Raw genomic sequence first — 22,908 nt, forward strand, 5'->3', positions numbered from 1 at the left:
CACAGCAATCTTGAGAAAGGAGAACAAAGTTGGAGGAATCATGCTACTTGATATCAAAGTATACTACAAGGTCATAGTAATCAAAACAACATGGTACTGGCATAAAAACAGACATATAGATCAATGGAATAAATTAGAGAGCCCAGAAATAAATCCTCACCGTTATAGTCAATTAATATTTTACAAAGGAGGCAAAAACCTACAATGGACTAAAGATAGTCTACTCAATAAATGGTGTTGGGAAAATTGGACAGATAAGTGCAAAAAAGTGAAACTAGACCACACAAGAATAAACGCAGAATGGATTAAAGACTCTAAAAATGTTAGACTCAAAACTGTAAAAATCCTAGAAGAAAACTTAGGCAGTAAAATCTCACACATTTCTCATAGCAATATTTTTTTGATATATCTCCTCAAGCAAGGAAAACAAAAGAAAAAATAAACAAATGGGGACTACATCAAACTAAAGAGTTTTTGCATAGCAAATGAAAGCCATCAACAAAATGAAGAGACAACCCACTGAATGGGAAAACATATTCAGCAATAATACATCTGATAAGGAATTAATATCCAAAATTTATAAAGAACTTATAAAAGTCAACACCCAAAAAATAAACAATACAATTTAAAAAAGGGAAAAGGATCTGAATTAGAAATTATCCAAAGAGGACATACAGATGGCCAATAGACATATGAAAAAATGCTCAATGTCACTAATAATCAGAGAAATGCAAATTAAAACCACAATGAGATATCTCCTCACACCTGTCAGAACAGCTATATTTAATAAATCAACAAACAACAAGTGTTGGTGAGGATGTGGAGAAAAGGGAACCCTTGTATACTATTGGTGGGAATGTAGATTGATGCAAGCACTGTGAGAGCAGTATGGAGTTTCCTCAAAAAACAAAAACTTGGCAATGGCTGGTGCGGCTCAGTTGGTTGAACATCATCCTTTGCATGAAAAGGTCTCAGGTTTAATTCCCAGTCAGGACACATGCCCAGGTTTCTGGTTTGGTACCCAGTCAGGGTGTGTGTGGCAATCAATTGAGTGATGTTTCTCTCTCACATCTCTCTCTCTCTCTCTCTCTCTCTCTCTCTCTCTCTCTCTCTCTCCCCTCTCTTTTACTCTCTCTAAAAACAAACAAACAAACAAACAAACAAACAATCAATGGAAAAATATTGAAATATTGTCGGGTGAGGATTTAAAAAACAATTAAAAATGAAACTGCCTTATGATCCAGTGATTCCACTTCTGGGTATATATCTGAAGAAACCCAGAACACTAATTCTTAAGACTATATGTACTAGTACCCTTATGTTCATTATAGTGTTATTTACAAGAACCAAGATTTGGAAGCAGCCCAAGTAGATGAGTGGATAAAATAACTACAGTACATTTGCACAATGGAGTACTACTCTGCTGTAAAAAGGAAAAAAAATTATACCCTTTAAGACAGCCTGGATGGACCTGGAGAACATTATGCTAAGTGAAATAAGCCAGTTGAGAGAAAGACAAGTACCATATGATTTTACTCATATTTGGAATTTAATGAAGAAACTGAACTACCAAACAAAATAGAGACAGAATGGTAGATAGAGAGCAGGCAGACAGCTCTGGTGGGGTGTGTGGAGAGATTGAGCAAAAAGAAAAAAAAAGAGAGAACTCATGAACATGGACAAAAGTGTGGTGATTGCGGGGGTGACTGGAGGGTGGGAATGCAAGAGGGCATAGAGGGGATAAATGGTAATAGAAAAAATAAAAATAAATAAATAAAAGATATCATTCCTTGAGTAGACCCTTCCCATTTGTGTATTCTGGGTAAGCTCCTGAATGTGCTAAGACTTCCCTCTCTCCTTTAATTTCTCCCTTTCTCTTCATTCCCCTCAACATCTCCAAAATTGTACTTCTTTGCCCTCCTTCATTGAATACAGAGCCTTGCACATGCTCAGCTCTCTTGCTTACTAAGGGTTTCCTCCCAGAGCTGAGCCTCTTTTTTTTTTCTTCACAGTACACATTCGTTCTCTGGCATGTGGCCACCCATAAGCACGACACACATTTTCAAAAGTCTTTAGAAGTGAATCTGATTAGTGAACTTAACTTTGTCAAAGGAGATGAGTATCAACACTGCACATGTATAACTTGTTAATTTTACAGTATTAATGTCCTTCATTCAAGAGTGTAATAATTTTAAAATTCTGAAACCAACACAATAAGCAAAATAAACAAACTATAAAACAAACAAAAGATTTAAAAATAGTTTGAATATGCCCTGACCTGTGTGGATCAGTTGGAGCATCAACCCAGGCACCAGAGGATTTTGGGTTCTATTCCCGATGAGGGCACATACCTAGGTTGTGGCTTTGATCCTTGGTGGAGTTGCTTATCGATATTCCTCTGTCATATTGATCACTCTCTCTCTCTCTCTCCCTCTTAAGTAAGTAAGTAAGTAAATAAGAAATAAAGTAGTTTGAATACTACAAAAGTATTTATCTGAGGATTTTCAAGGGTAAAGAGCTCTTTTTAGATGTTACTCTATTAAAGGAAGTAAAATGTATCTATTTATTCATTTAAGCAATATTTATTTTGGGAAGCAGAGAATAAAAATATGCATGACACATCCTGCAAGTACTTAAATACTAAAAAACCCTTCAAACGTTATGAGTGGAACAAATTGGGAGATAGGGTTGGTCCAATAAAAAGCAAACTCTCTGGATGAAATGATCAGGGAAACTTCTTGAAGGAGCAGATGCTTGGCTGGAACTAGAATAACTGGTAGAATTACAATAGGTTGAAGTTAGAAATTAAGGAAGAGACAGTTCATATAGGGGGCTAGTGTGAGACAAAAAGATAAAATGAAGGTATAAAGCCATGTGCACAACTATTAAGTAATGTGAGAAGCATCTATTAAAATCTGCAGGGATGGCCAGTTATTTGTTCTTCTTTTATACCAGAGATTAGGATGTTGTGGGAAAGTGTGTCTTATCCCAAATTAGAAAAGTAAAAATCTTAACATATTACGTATTGATGTGCTATGAGCTGGTCATCCCTAACCCCATGAATCTCCCTTTAATAAATAAGATAGGAGAAAATTCAGCTTCCTAAACAACTCAACAGCACCTAGAAGTTGTGGTCATTTAAAACTCACTCTGGTAACTCTCATGGGACAAGGAGTCCTTTGATCTCCTGAGTGACCTCAGGTCAATTGCTTGTCTTTCCTGGTCTCAATTCATATTCCTGAAAAATGACAAGGTCCCTCTGGTCAGGGTGAATAATGCATAGGAACTTCTCTGATGTTCTGTTTGTGATCCTAATCAGTGTCTGGGGGTGACTTTATTATAGCCAAGACTGCCTTTAGATAAATTAATTCATTTGGCTCTTTGATCACTAAGTGCTATGGGATATGGCCAGATGAGGTCACTCCATTCATCCATCCATCCATTTAGTCATTGAATGTGTGCCTATTGTGGTTGTCAGCCTCTCAGATGGCTCCCAATGATCCCTGTCTTCTGGTATGCATGCCCTGTGTAGTGCCCTTCCACATTTATGGTACTAGTGTTGTTTTGTGTGACTAATAGAATATGGCAAAAGTGATGGTATGTCACCTCTGAGATGAATTATTAGAAAGATTGTGGCTTCTGCCTTTCTTTTTCTCTTGGACCACTTGCTCTGAGGAAGCCAGTTGCTATGTCATGAGGACAGTCAGTGACTTTTAGAAAGGCCCATGTGGTGAGGAACTAAGGGCCTCTGCCAAGAGCTGAAGAAGAATTGAGGCCTTTTGTCAACAGTTATGTGAGTAAGCTATCTTGGAAGCAGATTCAACAGCCTTAGTCAAACCTTTGAATTGCTGCAGGCCTGCCTGACACCTTGATTTGAGTCTTGTGAGACTGAGCTAAATCCAGCCAGCTAAGTTGCTCTTGGACTCCTGACCACTTAAGATGCTAATTTTGGAGTGTTTTTTTTTCTTTTTTAACATAGGACTAATTTACCTACCATTTGTTTGTTTCTGTGCCAGGTGCTGAGAATGAGAATGAGTATAGTTTAGATTTTGCCCTCTAGAAGCTTTTCCATTAAAAAAAGCAAGAAGAGTACTTAAAAACAACAGCAACAGATATATAAAGCACCTACTCACAACACAGTACAACCAATGCTACAAAGGAGATCTCTTACCAAGTGCTGTAGGAAGCACAGGATATAACAACTCTATTTGGAGAGAAAAAGGGTTCAGAAAAGCTCTGCAAATAGACATTTGGAGATTAATCTCCAAGAAAAATCAGGACTTTTCCAACAAAAGAGAGGGAATAGCGTATGCAAAGATCTGGAGGTGGAAGACTCATGACATGTCTTAGGGAATGTGCTCAATTCCATGTAGTCATGGCCAAGGATTCAAGTAAGGGTTTTTTGTTTTTGTTTATGTTTTGCTAGGAAATGTATGTATTCTAAGATATGAGAAACAACTGACAGTTAAAGAAAGATAGTGACATGATATGTTTTAGACAGATAGCTGCTGTGGGTGTCACCAGAAGGGCCTAGGACTAGAAGACAGGAAGGATGAAAGCCATATAGAAAACAACCCAGTTTTTCTCAGTAGATACTCCTGTAAGAGACTAGTGAGCTTCTGATCTGACCATATCATTCACAGTTTTTCATTAATCCTTTAATTCAGACATATTTTTATAATAATTTTTATTTTTTGTTTTCATTTTGAAATGATTTCAGATTGACCAAAAGTTGCAAAACTCACACAGGAATTCCTATACACTCTTCACCCAGCTTCCTCAAATGTTAACATTTTATACACCTAAAGTTCAGTTATTAAAATTATGATATTAATGTTGATACTCTTTAAACTAGTCTACTAGCCTTATTCAAATTTCACCAGTTATCTATAAATGTACTAAGAGTCACACCTTGTTTTTAGTTCTGTCTCTTGAGTCTCCATTAACCTGAGACAATCTCTCAGCCTTTCTTGTCTTTCATAACCTTGACACTATTGAGAGTACAACCAGTTCTTTTATAGACAGTTCATCAACTTGGATTCAGCTTATCAGAGGTTTCCCCATGGTTAAATTTGTTATGCCTTTTAGGCAGGAATACCACAGACATAATGTTTTGTGTCCTCAATGCATCATATTGGAAGTCACATGATGTGTCTCATTATTGATGATGTTAATTTTGATAACTTGGTCAAGATTATGTTTGCTAAATTTTTCCACTGTAAAGTTATTAGAATTTCCTGTGTAATTAGCAAGTGTTTTGTGAGAAGATACTTCGAGATTTCCTATTTTTTAAACAAACTTCTGTCTAGTCATTTTAAATCTTGATTCCTGAAATATGATGACTTTGGTGCTTGCCAAATGGTGAAAATCAAGAGATTTAAAACTGTGTTGTTTGGTGATTTTGAAACATGTCCACAATTCTTTGGTATTCCATCCTTCAAGAAATGGAGCTGAATTCTCTTCTCCTTGTTCATGGGCTATACTTAGTGCCTATCTCCTAATGAATAGAATATGGCAGAAGTGACTCCCAAGACCAGGTATTATAAAGCACTGTGATTTCCTCTTTTCTACCTCTCTATCTCCCTCTTGAATCACTCACTTTGGGGGAATCAGCTACTATGTCATGAAGACACTCAAGCAGCCCTATGGAGGCTCCCTGTGGCAAGGAACAGGCCTCCTGCCAATTGCCAACAAGTTTAATGAGCCACCTTTGATGTGAATCCTCCAGCTCCAGATAAGCCTTCAGATGACTACTGCCCTGATAGATACCTTGAGTGCAGCTTCATGAAAGACCCTGAGCTAAGGCGCTCCTGGATTACTGACCTACAAATGAGTGGGTGAGATAATAAATGTTTATTGTTTTAAGGCACTACTTTTTGATATAACTTACTACACAGCAATAAATAATGAATTCATGCTGGCAAGTAGGAAAGATCTCATCAGAATAATGTTAAAGAAGAACAAATACTAAAAAGAAAGTGTACCCCCTCCACCAAAATAGTGTAAGAATGCATATTAGAATGATGATGTGATGCTACTTCTCACCAGATCAGCTTAAATAAAAAATTCTGACAATACCAGTATCGAGGATTCTAACACTGCTGGTCAGGATGTAAATTGGTAGTCATTTTAGAAAATAGTTTGACATTATATAATAAAGGTAAAGATACACATACCACCAAATAAGTTATCAGAATCCTAGTCCTAGACATACAGGCAACAGAAATAGGTGCACATGTACATCAAAGGACACACACATCAATGTTCATAGCAGACTGAAACTGGAAACAAGCCAACTATCCACCAACAGTAGAATCTGTAAACAAATTCTGAAACATACATTCACTAGAATACTATCTACACTAATAAAAGAGAAACATGCATATTAACCATCACTCCACCACTCTGCTATAACCACCAGCCAATCAGGAGCGAGTATGCAAATTAAACCAATTAAGATGTGGCGACCACGGAACTAGAGTGAGCAGGAGGCTTGGGTTGTCCCCGGCGATGGAGGAAGTCAAGCTTCCCGCCTGCCCTGGCCAGCCCTGGGCTCCGCTCAAAGCTACAAAGTTTCAATTATAGAAGATAAATAAATCCCAGATACCTGCTTCCAGCCCACCCTGACCTCTGCTCAAGGAGGCACTGAAAAAAAAAAGAAAAAAAGGAGAGGCTGGGAGCTTGGGTCACTGGGGGGGGGGGGGGGGCGTGGCCATCCTGAAAACGGCCATCAGCCCCTCACCCAGGCTGACCAGGTACCCCAGTGGTCAGATCCTGATTGACAAGGCAGGTCCTAAATCTGGGCAGTATGACCTGTGGCCTTTTCAACCTTGAGAGCAGAAGGCAGATGGGCCCAAGAGAAGGAAGGCTTGATGCTAGCAAAATTCTGCAGATGAAGTTTTAAACACTTTACCCCATTTGTGCTTGTCCCTGCTTGTGCTCTGCTTTTTCACACCTTTGGACACTCAGTAGCCCGTGTACTTATGACAATCCTCCCTTCCTGTCACATACCCATATCCAAAGTCAAGGCAGGTCTAAAGGTCAGCTTTGTTAACTCCTAGTCTACTCAGTGGTGTTTCTAGCACATCATACTGGCTGAAGATATTTGTACTTCAACCTTTATCTCTGATTATGTTTGAAAGGCTTTGTGTCCTATTAATGAAACTTCTATTACCATGCTGGTTGTATAAAGTGTACTTTGGGTGAAGTGGGCCTTTTTGCCCCTGAAGTAGCACATTGTAAGCTCTGGTATGATATAACCTGGGGAGAAGGTGTCAGGTAACTAAAAAAAAAAAATAATCGCAGGTGATTCAGATATGCCAACCTATATCCTGTATGACAACCTGTCTTCTCTCCACACCCTATCCCTCACTGAGAACCACCCATTTACAGGAAGGCCAGTCACTGAACAGATATAATATCTATTCATCTATTCACTAAACAGCTTTTTCTTAAGCTCTAATGAAGTACCCTGTCCTGAGGTAGCTCTGATGATTCAGAGTTGAGGAAAAGCAGGCAGGCACAAGATGGCACCCTCCTTGGATCAACCCCCTTCTCTTGGGCACATGCTTTTTGCCTTCTTTTCTTCTGAACTGTAAGGGTCCCTACAAGACTTGCAACCAGGGAGCAGTGAGCAGCATTGTCCTGTATCCTGCCTGTTCTCTGTCTCTCTGAGAGTGTACTATCACTTTCATTCTAATAATCTTGCCATTATCAGAAACAAAACAAAAGGAAAGCAAACAAACACCAGGCATGAGCTTTGCCTTTTTGGGATGGATTAGTACAGGACACACATTAATTAAATCAAGCAGATAAGTGTAAAATCACCAGTCAGGTAGTTGTTAAAAATCTGGGTTTTTCCATTTATTTTTTTTCATCAAGAAGAGAGATGAACCGAGGAGTAGCTTAGTAATTATGATTTTCAAACATATGATGAAGAATTATATGGATAAGAAGGCTAGCTATTTAAAATTAAGAAAGACATTAAAAGCATTAAAAAGGAGATTTGATGTACTATGAAAAATCTAATGTAATAGCTATCATTATCAGTGGGCCTTCCTGATAATGCTTCAGAATTTGTTTACACAGTGCCAGGCATGGTGTTAAGTGATATATATATATATATATATGTATATATATATATATAAAAGTATCTCACTTAAAATAATGATTATATATATTATATATACACTAGGGGCCCGGTGTATGAAATTAGTGCACATGGGTGGGAGGGTGGATCCATTAGCCCGACCTGCACCCTCTCCAATCTGGGAGCCCTCAGGGGATGTCCTACTGATGGCTTAGGCCTGCTCCCCATGGTTCTCTGCTCTCTGCGGACCTGCCTGCTTGATGCCACTGCAGGTCCTGGTGTCTGCTCTCTGTGGGGACCCTGCGGGGGATTGCTTGCCCTTCGCTGCCATGGCTAGGGGCAAGCAGGACCCTGCTGTCTGCTTGCTTGCCATGGGGGACTGGGTCCCAGGGATGTTCCCGCCCTTCCCCCAGCCGCTCAGCGACTGCAAGAGTAGGCCTGGAGTGGCCGAGGGCATTCCGGGACCCTGGCCACTCCGAACCTACGTGCAGGTCTATAGGCTCAGAGTGGCCTGGCTCCTGAGGACGCCTGTCCCTGGGATGCAGGCCGCTTGGTGCCAGCACATGCACAAGCAGCGGCGGGGTGGGACCATTCGCCCTGCCCCTGGCTGCTCGGCGCAGACGCATGTAGACCTGGAGCGGCTGGGGGTCGTTCCGGGACCCTGGCTGCTCTGGGCCTATGCATGAACCAACAGGCTCAGAGCAGCCTGGCTCCCGAGGATGCCTGTCCCTGGGATGCAGGCCGCTTGGCACCTGTGTATGCAAATTAACTCGCCACGTTTGCCAGGTTAATTTGCATACGCACTCCTGATTGGCTGGTGGGTTTCATGAAGTGACAGTCAATTTGCATCTTTCTCTTTTATTAGTGTAGATATATCAGTGATTGTGTGTATAATAGTGATTAGTTATTAAACTTATCTTATATAATAAAAAGATAATATGCAATTCAACTGAACGGCAGAATGACCGGTTGCTATGATGCACACTGACCATCAGGGGGCAGATGCTCAATGCAGGAGCTGCTCCCTGGTGGTCAGTGTGCTCCCACAGCCAACCTCCCTTGGACAGCTATCTCCCACGGTCCCTCCCAGTGGCTGGCCCTGATCGGGACTGGGAGAGAGGGCCCAATTGGCCCGATTGCTGGCCAGGCCAAGGGACCCCACCTGTGCATGAGTTCGTGCACTGGGCCTCCACTATGTAAATAAACCTTCATAGAACCCAATAACAATAAGAAATAAAGATTCAGAGAGATTAAATAACCTAAGGTCACACAGTTAATATATGTATACTAGAGGCTCGGTGCACAAAATTCATGCATGGGTAGGGTACCTAGGCCTGGCCGACGATCAGGGCCAATCTGTGGGGTGACTGGCGAGGTGATGGGGGGCCCCCACTTGCACCTGCCTTGGCCGACCTGGCGCTACCCACTTCCTGGCACCACCCCTGCCCCCCTGCCGGTCACCTCCCTCTGCGGGATGACCAGCAGGGTGATTGGGGGTCCCCGCTGGCACCAGCCTTGGCTGGTCTGGTGCCGCCCGCTCACCAGCCCCACCCCTGCTGCTGCTGCCAGTCGCCTCCTTCTGCAGGAGGTGACCACTGAGGCGATTGGAGGGTGGCACTGGCCAGCTCACTGACTGGCCCCATGCCCCAACACTGCCTGCCAGCTGACCCCACCCTGTTCCACTGCCTGCTTGCCAGCCAGCCCTGCTCCCCACCACCACTGGTCGCCTCACTCTGTGGGGTGACTGGCGGGGCGATCAGGGGGCCCCCGCTGGCACCCGTCTTGGCTGGCCTAGGGCCTGCAGGCTGGGGGCAGCTTCTGCATTGAGCGTCTGCCCCCTGGTGGTCAATGCACATCATAGCGACTGGTTGTTCCAGCAGTCATTCCTATGTTCGGTAGATTTGCATATATTTTTTTAAATTAAATCTTTATTGTTCAGATTATTACAGTTGTTCCTCCTTTTTCCCCCCATAGCTCCCCTCCACCCGGTTCCCCTCCCACCCTCCACCCTCACGCCCCCACCACTGTCCTCCTTCATAGGTGCACGATTTTTGTCCAGTCTCTTCCCACATCCCCCACACCCCTTTCCCCCACAAGACTAGTCAGTCCACTCCCTTTCTATGCCCCTGATTCTATTATAATCACCAGTTTATTCTGATAATCAGATTATTTATTCACTTGATTTTTAGATTCACTTGTTGATGGATGTGTATTTGTTGTTCATAATTTGTGTCTTTACCTTTTTTTTCTTCTTCCTCTTCTTAAAAGATACCTTTCAGCATTTCATATAATACTGGTTTAGTGGTGATGAACCCCTTTAGCTTTTCCTTATCTGTGAAGCTCTTTATCTGACCTTCAATTCTGAATGATAGCTTTGCTGGACAAAGTAATCTTGGTTGTAGGTTCTTGGCATTCATCACTTTGAATATTTCTTGCCACTCCCTTCTGGCCTGCCAAGTTTCTGTTGAGAAATCAGCTGACAGTTGTATGGGTACTCCCTTGTAGGTAACTGACTGTCTTTCTCTTGCTGCTTTTAATATTCTCTCTTTGTCTTTTGCTCTTGGCATTTTAATTATGATGTGTCTTGGTGTGGTCCTCTTTGGATTCCTTTTGTTTGGGGTTCTCTGGGCTTCCTGGACTTGTAAGTCTATTTCTTTCACCAGGTAGGGGAAGTTTTCTGTCATTATTTCTTCAAATAGGTTTTCAATATCTTGCTCTCTCTCTTCTTCTGGCACCCCTATAATTCGGATGTTGGTACACTTGAAGCTGTCCCAGAGACTCCTTATACTATCATTGTATTTTTGGATCCTTTTTTCATTTTGCTTTTCCGGTTGTGTGTTTTTTGCTTCTTCGTATTTCAAATCGTTGACTTGATTCTTGCGATCCTCTGGTCTGCTGTTGGGAGTCTGTATAATATTCTTTATTTCAGTCAGTGTATGCTTAATTTCTAGTTGGTCCTTTATCACAACCTCGAGGGTCTCTCTAGATTTCTTGAGGGTCTCATTAAGTTTATTGGCGGTTTCTAGAAAATTCTTGAAAAACCTTAGAAGTGTGGTTTTAAACTCTATACCCAGTAGTTTGCTTTCCTCCATTTGTGTCATTTGTGTCCTGTTTCTTTGTCTCGGCATTTTTTATGCTTTGCTGTGTCGATAGAGTGGCTTTCTGTGCTAAGTGTCCTATAGGGCCCAGTGGCTCAGCTTCCCCAATTACCTGAGGTAGACACTCTTGGTGAAACCCCTTGTGGGCTTTGTGCACAGTCTTGTTGTAGTTCAGCCTTGATTGTTGTAGGTATCACTGGGAGGAATTGACCTCCAGGCCAATTGGCTGTGAGAATCAGCTGTGTCTTCAGTGGGAGAACTTCTGTGCTGAAGACACCTTTATGGGGCAAGACTTGATTCAGTGGGGCTTTGGTGCTCACTGGGTCTGCCCCCTGAGTGTGTCCTTATGGATCTGATGAGTTGTAATTGGATGGTCCCACTCTGAACACTGGGTACACTGGCTCTTGGATCTAAGGAGGTGCCAATCTAGCCTCTGCCTGAGGCTACCCAGCAGAAACCAGCTGTAAAGCAATGAAAGTTGCCCTGGGGCCTTGGGGCAACTGCAGTTTGTTAAGTAATTTTCAGATTACAAAGGGCCAGGCCTTTCATATGCAAAAGCCTCCGTGCATGGCTTGGGCATGGCAGGGTCCCAGGGGATCAACAGGGCGGGCAGAGTGAGCAGTATGGCTGCTCTCAGTCCTGCCCTCAGAGGCCCCGGCAATCGCTGCGAGCGCCTCTGAGAGAAAGCTGCCCTCGAGTTCCTACTGATGCCAGACAGTCCAGTTTCTCCCTGTATGAGTCTGGGTCCCCAGAGACTCTCCTGGAACTGGAGCTCAGAGCTTGAGACTCCCTCCTGATTGAAAAAGACAACCACGTCCTCAGCCGCCAGCCCCCTCCGCATGCACCTCCGCACCTTTGTATTTTACTTCCGCACCGCACCTGCTCTGAGTCTCGGTATAATTTTCTCTTTCCTTCTAGTTGTAGAATTTCCACTCAGCCAGCCTTTCTGTGGTTCTGGATGATGTCCATTCCGTCTTTTAGTTGTATTTTTGAAGTGGTTGTGCAAGGCAGCAATCTCCGGTGTTTACCTATGCCACCACCTTGGTTGTCCAGATTTGCATATTAGGCTTTCATTATATAGGATACATATACATACATATGTATATATAGATCTTATATGTATATTTTTATTGATTTCAGAGAGGGAGATAGAAACATCAGTGATGAGAAAGAATCATTGATCAGTTGCCTTCTGCACGCTCCCTACTGGGGATTGAACCCACAACCTAGGCATGTGCCCTGACTAGGAATTGAACCGTGACCTCCAGGTTCACAGGTCAACACTCAACCACTGAGCCACACCATCCGAGCTATTTACATATTAATAACACTTCATTGATATTCAATTTACATAGCATAAAATTCACACTTTTAAAGTGCACAATTCAGTGAATTACTACTATCTAATTTTAGATCATTGTCATCATCCCCAAAAGAAACCTTTACATGTTAGCTTTCACTCATCATTTCCCCTCCTCCCAGCCCCTGGAAATCACTAATCCCTACTTTCTTTCTATGGATTTGTGATTTTATATAAATGGAATAATACAGTATGTAGACTTTTGTGACTGGCTTCTTAGGGCTATTCATGTTGTAGCATACCATATTTTTTGTGTATAAGATGCTATTTTTTTCTAAAATCGTTAGACTGAAAATCAAGGGGTGTCTTATACTTGGGAGTCAGCCAAGGAGGGAGACGCAAGGGTGTGTAGCTGCCCATACCTTGTCAAACAGGCTTCCTCCAATCATGAGCCATTGTTACTGACGTCAGATAATGCCGTAATTGGAGGTGGAGAGTGCACAGATGCAACAGGGACCCAAGTGTTCTGAGCCCATAAAGATGTCAAAAAATAAGTAATATGTCTTACTCTGCAAATTTCAAACTGAATTTCAGCTATTCAAAAGTTCATGGAAATAGATCTGCAGAGAGACAATTTGGACCTCCTCCCACTGAGTGAATGATCAGACAGTGGAGAAAAAAGGCAGAACAACTCCTTAAGATGCCAAAAAAAGAAGAAGGCCTTAAGAGGAAAACCAGCAAAATGGACAAACTTGGAGCAGAGGCTTAAGACTTGGATAATGGAGCAGCTCCAGAGTGGTTTATGTGTGTCAACCAAGCTTATTCAATGTCAGGCAATAATATTTGCAAGAAAAATGAACATTGTTGATTTTACAGGAAAGGCAAAATGGTGCTTTAATTTCATGAGGAGCAAAGGGTTGGTCAAAAGAACATGAACAAAGCTAGCTCAGAAAATGCTACCAGTTTATGAGGATGATCTCACATATGTAGACAGTGACTCAGAAGACAGCAGTGATACAATAGAAGTTGAAGAAATTGATATGTCTGGAATTAATAGTGATGAAGAAGAGAGAGCAGTGATGCAACAGAGGCTGAATAAAGTGATATGCTTCATAATATCATAGTACTGGTATGTAAACATTACCTGTGGTAATCTATCTATATAAAAGCCTAAGTGACCGTCGCAACCGAAACAACTGAATGGATGACCGAACAGGCTGTGTGGGGCGACCAGGCTGGCAGGGGGGTTAGTGAGGGGTGAACAAATGACTGAGCAGCAGGCTGTGTGGGGCAACCAGGCTGGCAGGGGGGATAGTGAGAGGCAACCAAAAGACTGAGCAGCAGTCTGTGTGGGGCGACCAGGCTGGCAAAGAGGACAGTTGGGGGCAACCAGGCCAGCGGGGGGATGGGGGGGCAATTGAGGGCAATCAGGCCGGCAGGCAGAGACAGTTAGGGGTGACTAGGCCGGCAGGGGGGGGCAGTGAGGGGAGATCAGGCTGGCAGGCAGAGGCGGTTAGGAGCCAGTAGTCCAGGATTTTGAGAGGGATGTCCGACTGCCGGTTTAGGACCTATATCTGAGATTGGGTCTAAACTGGCAGTCAGACATCCCCCGAGGGGTACCATATTGGAGAGGGTGCAGGCTGGGCTGAGGGAACCCCCCCATGCATGAATTTTGTGCACTGGGCCTCTAGTAACTAAATAAAAATGTGTTCTGTTTTATGTTTAAAATATTGATTTCTTAATTTTAGGTTGGAAAACTGGGGGGCATCTTACACATAGGGGCATCTTATACATGAAAAAATACAGTATATCAGTACCTCATTTCTTTTTATTGCCAAATAATACTCCATTATATGTATATACCACTTTTTATCCACTTATCAGTTGATGGATATTTTTTTAAATAAGTATTTCTTAATCTTTATTATTGAAAGTATTACATATGTCCCCCTTTTCCCCCTATTGACCTTTTCTAGCCTGCCCCTGCCTCACACCCCAGGCCTTCAGCACCCTATTGTGAGTGTCCATGGATTATGCGTATATGCATATAAGTTCTTTGGTTGATCTCTTTCCACCCACCCACCCTCCCATGCCTTCCTTCTGAGGTTTGACAGTCTGTTCTGTGCTTCTATGTTTCTGGATCTATTTTGTTCATTAGATTCCACATATGAGTGAGATCATGTTACAATTATCTTTCTCTGACTGGCTTATTTTGCTTAGCATAATACTCTCCAGGTCCATCCATGCTGTTGCAAATGGTAAGAGTTCTTTCTTTTCACAGCTGTGTAGTATTCTATTGTGTAAATGTACCACAGCTTTTTTATCACTCATCTGCTGATCAGCACTTAGGCTGTTTCCAAATTGTAGCTATTGTAAATTGTGCTGATATGAACATAGGGGTGCGTATATTCTTTCTGACTGGTGCTTTGGGTTTCTTAGGATATAATCATAGAATTGGGATCACTGGGTCAAAGGGCAGTTCCATTTTTAATTTTTTGAGGAAACTCCATGTTGTTTTCCACAGTGGCTGCACCAGCCTGCATTCCCACCAGCAGTGCACTAGGGTTCCATTTTCTCCACATCTTTGCCAACACTTGTTTATTGGTTTGTTGATGATAGCCATCTGACAGGTGTGAGGTGATACTTCATTGTGACTGAGCATTTTTTCATATGTCTCTTGGCCTTCTGTATGTCTGCCTCGGAAAAGAAGAAGTAAAACTGTCCTAATTTGCAGATGACATGATACTGTACATAGAAAACCCTGAAGACTCCATCCAAAAATTATTAGGCTTAATAAATGAATTTGGCAATGTAGCAGGATACAAAATGAATGCCAAGAAATCTAAGACATTTCTTTACACCAATAGTGAACTTACAGAAAGTGAGACTAAAAAAGCAATCCCATTTACCATCGCACCAAAAAAATTAAGATACCTAGGAATAAACTTAACTAAGGAGGTAAAAGACTTATATGTGAAAAACTACAGGACACTGAAAAAAGAGATAGAGGAAGACATAAACAGATGGAAGAACATACCGTGTTCATGGATTGGTAGAATCAACATCATCAAAATGTCCATACTACCCAGAGCAATCTATAGATTCAATGCAATCCCCATTAAATTACCAACGGGATATTCCCCATTTTTTAATTGGATTTTTTTGTCTTCCTTTTGCTAAGTTGTATGACTTCCCTATATATTTTGGCAATTAACACCTTATTGGCAAATATGTATCATTGGCAAATATGTTCTCCCATGCAGTGGGTTCTCTTGTCATTTTGTTCTTGGTTTCTTTTGTTGTGCAGAAGCTTTTTAGTTTGATGTAGTCCCATTTGTTTATTTCCTCCTTTGTTTCCTTTGCCCTGGGAGATGTATAAGTAAAGATATTACTGTGAGAGATGTCTGAGATTTTGCTGCCTATGGTTTCTTCTAGGATTTTTATGGTTTCACGTTTTACATTTAAGTCTTTTATCCATTTTGAATTTATTCTTGTGTTTGGTGTAAGTTGGTGGTCTAGTTTCATCTTTCTGGAATGTGTCTGTCCAATTTTCTCCACACTATTTATTGAAGAGACTGTTCTTACTCCACTGTATGCTCTTGACTCCTTTCTCAAATATTAATTGAGCATAATGGCTTGGGTTAATTTCTGGTCTCTGTTCTGTTTCATTGATCTATATGCCTATTCTTGTGCCAGTACCAGACTGTTCTGATTACAGTGGCTCTGTAGTATAACTTGATATCTGGTATTGTGATTTCTCCAACTTTGTTCTTCTTTCTCAAGACAGTTGATGGACATTTGAGTTATTTTTATCTTTTGGCTAGTATGAATAATGGTGCTGTGAACATTTGTGTACAAGTTTTATGTGGACATGTGTTTTTATTTCTCTTGATATAATTTAGAGGTGGAATTTTTGGATCACAGGGTAACTCTATTTCATCCTTTTGAGGAACTTCCAGACTATTTTCCGCAATGGATGCTCCCCTTTACATTGCTACCAGCAGTGTATAAGGGTTCTAACTTCTCAGAATTGTCACTAGTACCTGTTATTATGTGTCTTTTTGATGATAGCCATTCTAGTGAGTGTGAAGAGATTTTGATTTGCATTTTTTCTCATGGCTAATGATGTTGAATATTTTTTTCATATGCTTATTGGCAGAATACTATGTATGATGTGATAAAGTTTTTAAAAATGCAATGTATCAACACTCTTAAAACATATAAAACCACGCACCAAACTGTAGTGAATAGGATCATAGGAGATGTTCACTTCTTAAGTTCTACCTTCTGCACTGTTAATCTTTATAGCAACAGGCATACATTTCTTTTATAATTAGAAAACCAAATAAAAACAAAAAACACCTGCAAACAGAGAGAGACGGACCACCTTTTACCCTGGAGCATCAGAGCATCCACAGCCACCATTCTCCTGCCTCCTTGTGTTTAAAAGTACACAAAGATGTACAGGGAGGATGCTTAAATGACTTCCTGAGTTATGTTTTGGAATGCATTTCCTCACAGTAACAATGTTATAAAAGCGATGCGTTTCCAAAGCTAGCCCATTCTGTGATAGGTTAAGCATAGGCTTCTGAAACTATCTTGTAAACCCAACCACCAAATTGAATATTGAACCCAAGTATGTGTGCTCTAATGTCCAAAGGCACTGCTTTTGGAATCCATCCTTCCAGTTAGTAGAGAACTGCCTCAACAGTAATATAATGTGAATGTGGCATGTTATGGCAATGTGTTCAATGTTTTAAAATCTCTTTCATTATAGAATGTTCCTTTGGTTTCTTACTTGTTATTTGTGTGGCCCATAAAGGCAATTGTGTTTCTATTTTAGTATTGTGAGAAATAAAGTTGACAACGGCATATATAAACTTTGTGATACTTCCTTATTTTTGAGCAGACCGATTTTTCAGAATGTGGAGAAAATAAGCAGTTCTGATGGGAACAGATTTTTTCCCCCTCAGACATTTATCCTGCAGTGAATATTTATGGCTTAGAATACCTTGAAAATATAAATGTCACATTCTTGTTTATATGTAACACTTATTTATTACACATGTGTTTGGAAATGCTAATTTAAAAGAGTTTTTAAAATGATTCCAGAGAAGCTTAGTTTAGAATTAATTTATAGCTTGAACACTTTAAGGGAGTATTTGGGTCAATTCATTATTCACTGAGATTGTTGAGATATATATAATGATTAGTCTGATTCCATCTCTAGGCAGGTTACTCTTAGTGGAAAAAGCCCAGAAATATCTAAGGTTATTGAAATTCCATGCCTATAAGCATCCAGACTCCATTTGCAATTTCCACATGTATGTAAGATATGGTATTCACATGTGTGCATGCACACACACACAGAATTTTAAAACAACTTGGAATATTAACATATAATATCCTTCCCTTCTATGTTAGTGCAGTAATATTAGCCTGATAGATGGTCATTCTGTGACACCCTGCAAGCATCGTGCTACTGTCTAGTTTTCTCCCTGACTTCACTATTGGGGGCCCATAGCAGTTTGCCCATGTTCAGACAGTGAGCTAGTACCAGGCTCTGTGGAGAACAAAGCACTTCTCTGTCCACAGAATTTCAGGCACCAGGATGAACACATCTGCACTGTGTCCTAGTATTTTTCTATGACTCAATATAAATGTATACATGCATAGCTTCATGGGCACATGTCTGTGGATATGGATGTCTCAATAGCTTCCTGCATTTTCCTCACTAGCTAGTGAATTCTCTGGTACATTTGATAAATCCCTACTACTACTGGATAGGAAGTATTTAATTTTGGAGGGTTTATCACATAGCATGTTTCACTTAAAAAGTGTAGACATTATCTCAGTATAAACAAAAACTCAGCAAAGAAACAGCAATCCTAAATGACTCACTAGATCAGATGGACTTAATTGACATCTTCAGAACACTTCACCCCAAAGCCACAAAACATACGTTCTTCTCAAGTGCTCATGGGACATCTTCAAAAATAGACCACATATTGGGTCACAAAGTCTCCCCAAATTCAAGGAGATTGAAATCATACCAAGCATCTTCTCAGACCACAAGGCCATAATATTAGAAATAAACTACAATAAAAACAACTCAAAATACTCAAACACTTGGAAGCTGAATAGCACGTTATTAAATATTGATTGGGTTACCAATGAGATCAAAGAAGAAATTAAAAACATCCTGGAAACTAATGACAATGAAAACACAACAATCCAAAACCTTTGGGACGCAATGAAAGCAGTCCTGAGAGGGAAGTTTATAGCTCTACAGGCCTATCTCAACAAACAAGAAAAAATGGTAGTAAATCATCTAAATCTACAGCTCAAAGAATTAGAAAGAGAGCAACAAGAAAAGCCCAGAGTGAGCAGAAGGAAGGAGATAATAAAGATTAGAGCAGAAATAAATGACATAGAGACCAAAAAAACAATACAGAAAATCAATGAAACAAAGAGCTGGTTCTTTGAAAGGATAAACAAGATTGACAAACCTCTAGCCAGGCTCACCAAGAAGCAAAGAGAAAGGACCCAAATCAACAAAATCAGAAATGATAGAGGCGAAATAACAACAGATCCCACAGAAATACAAATGATTGTTAAAAAATACTATGGACAGCTCTACTCCAACAAACTAGACAACCTGGAGGAAATGGAAATATTCCTAGAAAAATACAACATTCCAAAACTTAATCAGGAAGAATCTAAAAATCTCAATAGGCCAATAACTATGGAAGAAATTGAAGCAGTCATCAAAAAGCTTCCATCAAACAAAAGCCCAGGACCAGACGGCTTCACAGGGGAGTTTTACCAAACATTCAAGGAAGAACTAAAACCTATCCTCCTCAGACTACTACAAAAAATTCAAGAGGAAGGAACACTTCCAAGCTCATTCTATGAAGCCAGCATCACCCTAATACCAAAACCAGGTGAAGACAACACAATGAAAGAGAATTACAGGCCAATATCCCTCATGAACATAGATGCCAAAATCCTCAACAAAATCTTAGCAAATTGGATCCAGCAGTACATCAGAAAGATCATACACCATCACCAAGTAGGATTTATCCCAGGGATGCAAGGATGGTACAATATCCGCAAATCAATAAATGTGATACATCACATAAACAAATTGAAAGAAAAAAACCACATGGTCATATCAATTGATGCAGAAAAAGCATTTGACAAAATTCAACACCCATTTTTGATAAAAACTCTCAGTAAGGCAGGAGTAGAAGGATCATACCTCAACATAATAAAAGCCATATATGACAGGCCCACAGCCAACATCACACTCAATGGACAAAAACTAACACCGTTTCCCCTAAGAACAGGAACAAGACAGGGATACCCCCTCTCACCACTCCTGTTCAACATAGTACTGGAAGTGTTAGCCATTGCAATTCGGCAAGAAGAAGAAATAAAAGGCATCCAAATTGGAAAAGAGGAAGTAAAACTGTCCTTATTTGCAGACGACATGATATTATACATACAAAACCCTAGAGACGCCATCAAAAAGCTACTAGACTTAATACATGAATTTGGCAGTGTAGCAGGATACAAAATTAACCCCAAGAAATCTGAGGCATTTCTATACACCAATAGTGAACTTTCAGAAAGAGAGATTATAAAAACAATCCCGTTTACCATCGCACCAAAAAAATTTAGCTACCTAGGAATAAACTTAACTAAAGAGGTAAAAGACCTCTACTCAGAAAACTACAGGACGTTGAAAAAAGATATAGAGGAAGACATAAACAGATGGAAGAACATACCGTGTTCATGGATTGGTAGAATCAACATCATTAAAATGTCCATACTACCCAAAGCAATCTATAAATTCAACACACTTCCCATTAAAATACCAACAGTATACTTCATAGATCTAGAACGAACTCTCCAAAAATTCATCTGGAATAAAAAAAGACCCCGAATAGCTGCAGCAATCCTGAAAAAGAACAAAGTAGGTGGGATCTCAATACCAGATATCAAGATGTATTACAAAGCCACTGTTCTCAAAACTGCCTGGTACTGGCACAAGAACAGACATATAGATCAATGGAATAGAATAGAGAGCCCAGAAATCAGCCCCAACCAATACGCTCAATTAATATTTGACAAAGGATGCAAGAACATACAATGGAGCCAAGATAGATTCTTCAATAAATGGTGTTGGGAAAATTGGACAGATACATGCAAGAAAATGAAACTAGACGACCAACTTACACCATACACAAAAATAAACTCAAAATGGATAAAGGACTTAAATATACGACGGGAAACCATAAAAATTCTAGAAGAATCCAAAGGCAACAAAATCTCAGACATATGCCGAAGCAATTTCTTCACCGATACAGCTCCTAGGGCATTTGGAAACTAAAGAGAAAATGAACAAATGGGACTATATCAAAATAAAAAGCTTCTGCACAGCAAAAGAAACCATCAACAAAACAACAAGAAAACCCACTGCGTGGGAAAACATATTTGCCAATGTCATATCTGATAAGGGCCTAATCTCCAAAATTTATAGGGAACTCATACAACTTAACAATAGAAAGATAAACAATCCAATCAAAAAATGGGTAAAGGACCTAAATAGACACCTTTCAAAAGAGGACATTCAGAAAGCCAAGAGACATATTAAAACATGCTCAAAGTCACTAATCATCCGAGAGATGCAAATCAAAACAACAATGAGGTACCATCTCACACCTGTCAGACTGGCTATCATCAACAAATGAACAAACGACGTGCTGGAGAGGATGTGGAGAAAAAGGAACACTTGTGCACTGCTGGTGGGAATGCAGACTGGTGCAGCCACTATGGAAGACAGTATGGAGTTTCCTCAAAAAACTGAAAATGGAACTCCCATTTGACCCTGTGATCCCACTTCTAGGAATATATCCCAAGAAACCAGAAACACCAATCAGAAAGGATATATGCACCCCTATGTTCATAGCAGCACAATTCACCATAGCTAAGATCTGGAAACAGCCTAAGTGCCCATCAGTAGATGAATGGATTAGAAAACTGTGGTACATCTACACAATGGAATACTATGCTGCTGTAAAAAAGAAGGAACTCTTACCATTTGCAACGTCATGGATGGAACTGGAGAGCATTATGCTAAGTGAAATAAGCCAGTTAATGAAGGAAAAATACCACATGATCTCACTCATTCATGGATAATAAAGACCATTATAAACTTATGAACAAAAATAGATACAGAGGCAGAGCTGCCTCGAACAGACTGTCAAATTACAGCGGGAAGGCCGGGGAGGGTGGGAGGACAGGAGGGGGATGGGTAAGAGATCAACCAAAGGACTTGTATGCATGCATATAAACATAACCAATGGACATAAGACACTGGGGGATAGGGGAGGCCAGGGGATTGTCAAGGGCGGGGGGAAAGAAAAGGAGACATATGTAATACTCTTTTTAATACTTTAAGCAACAAAAAAAAGAAAATGTTTTTTATTGATTTTTTACAGAGAGGAAGGGAGAGGAATAAAGAGTTAGAAACATTGATGAGAGAGAAACATCAATCAGATGCCTCCTGCACACCCCCCACTGGGGATATGCCTGCAACCAAGGTACATGCCCTTGACCGGAATCGAACCGGGGACCCTTCAGTACCCAGACTGACGCTCTATACACTGAGCCAAAGCAGTCAGGGCATAACTGCATTTTTTATCTTTTTTATTTTAACTTATATTGTTTTAAAAATAACATGAGTAATGCATGTTTATAATGAGACCATATAAAATACAGGTAAGTAAAAAGAAAAATATCCCACCACCTGGAGATAATAGCAACCATAATAAATTTGAGGCATATGTCTTTAGATTTTTTTCTATGTACCTTTCTACATGCATAATGTTTCACACAAATAGATTATCATACAGACATCTTAAAATGTTCAAACCCTGCTTATAAAATTTACTGTACTATGGATACCTTACATTGGATTTAGTGGCTGTTACCCAAGGGAACTCAGGAATTCTAGTTACATGGGACTGGGAATTCCTTGCCCCAAAGACCTCAGTCCCTCTAGGGCCTAGCCTCCTGGAGGGTGCACCATGGTGACTTCGAAAGATAGTCAAGGGGCAGCTGTCTCAGGTGGCTGGATGTCCATGTGAGTGTGTGTGTGTGTGTTTGTGTGTGTGTGTGTGTGTGTGTGTGTGTGTGTGTGTGTGTGGCGGGCACTTCACAGTGTGGAACTGAGCTAGGAGTAGAAAGAAATGTGGACTGTAAACCAAGGGCCAGGGACCAAGGGCTAGGAATGGCTATCCTCACACTACCATTGAGATTTGTAAATTCAATCCTGCTTTCCAGGTAATTTTGAAGTTATATTTTTCAAGATAAAAAGACAGACTATGTATACTTTAATAGTTAGTTATATTGTC

The sequence above is a fragment of the Myotis daubentonii genome, chromosome 3 (assembly GCF_963259705.1).
Source record: "Myotis daubentonii chromosome 3, mMyoDau2.1, whole genome shotgun sequence".
NCBI classification, from domain to species: domain Eukaryota; kingdom Metazoa; phylum Chordata; class Mammalia; order Chiroptera; family Vespertilionidae; genus Myotis; species Myotis daubentonii.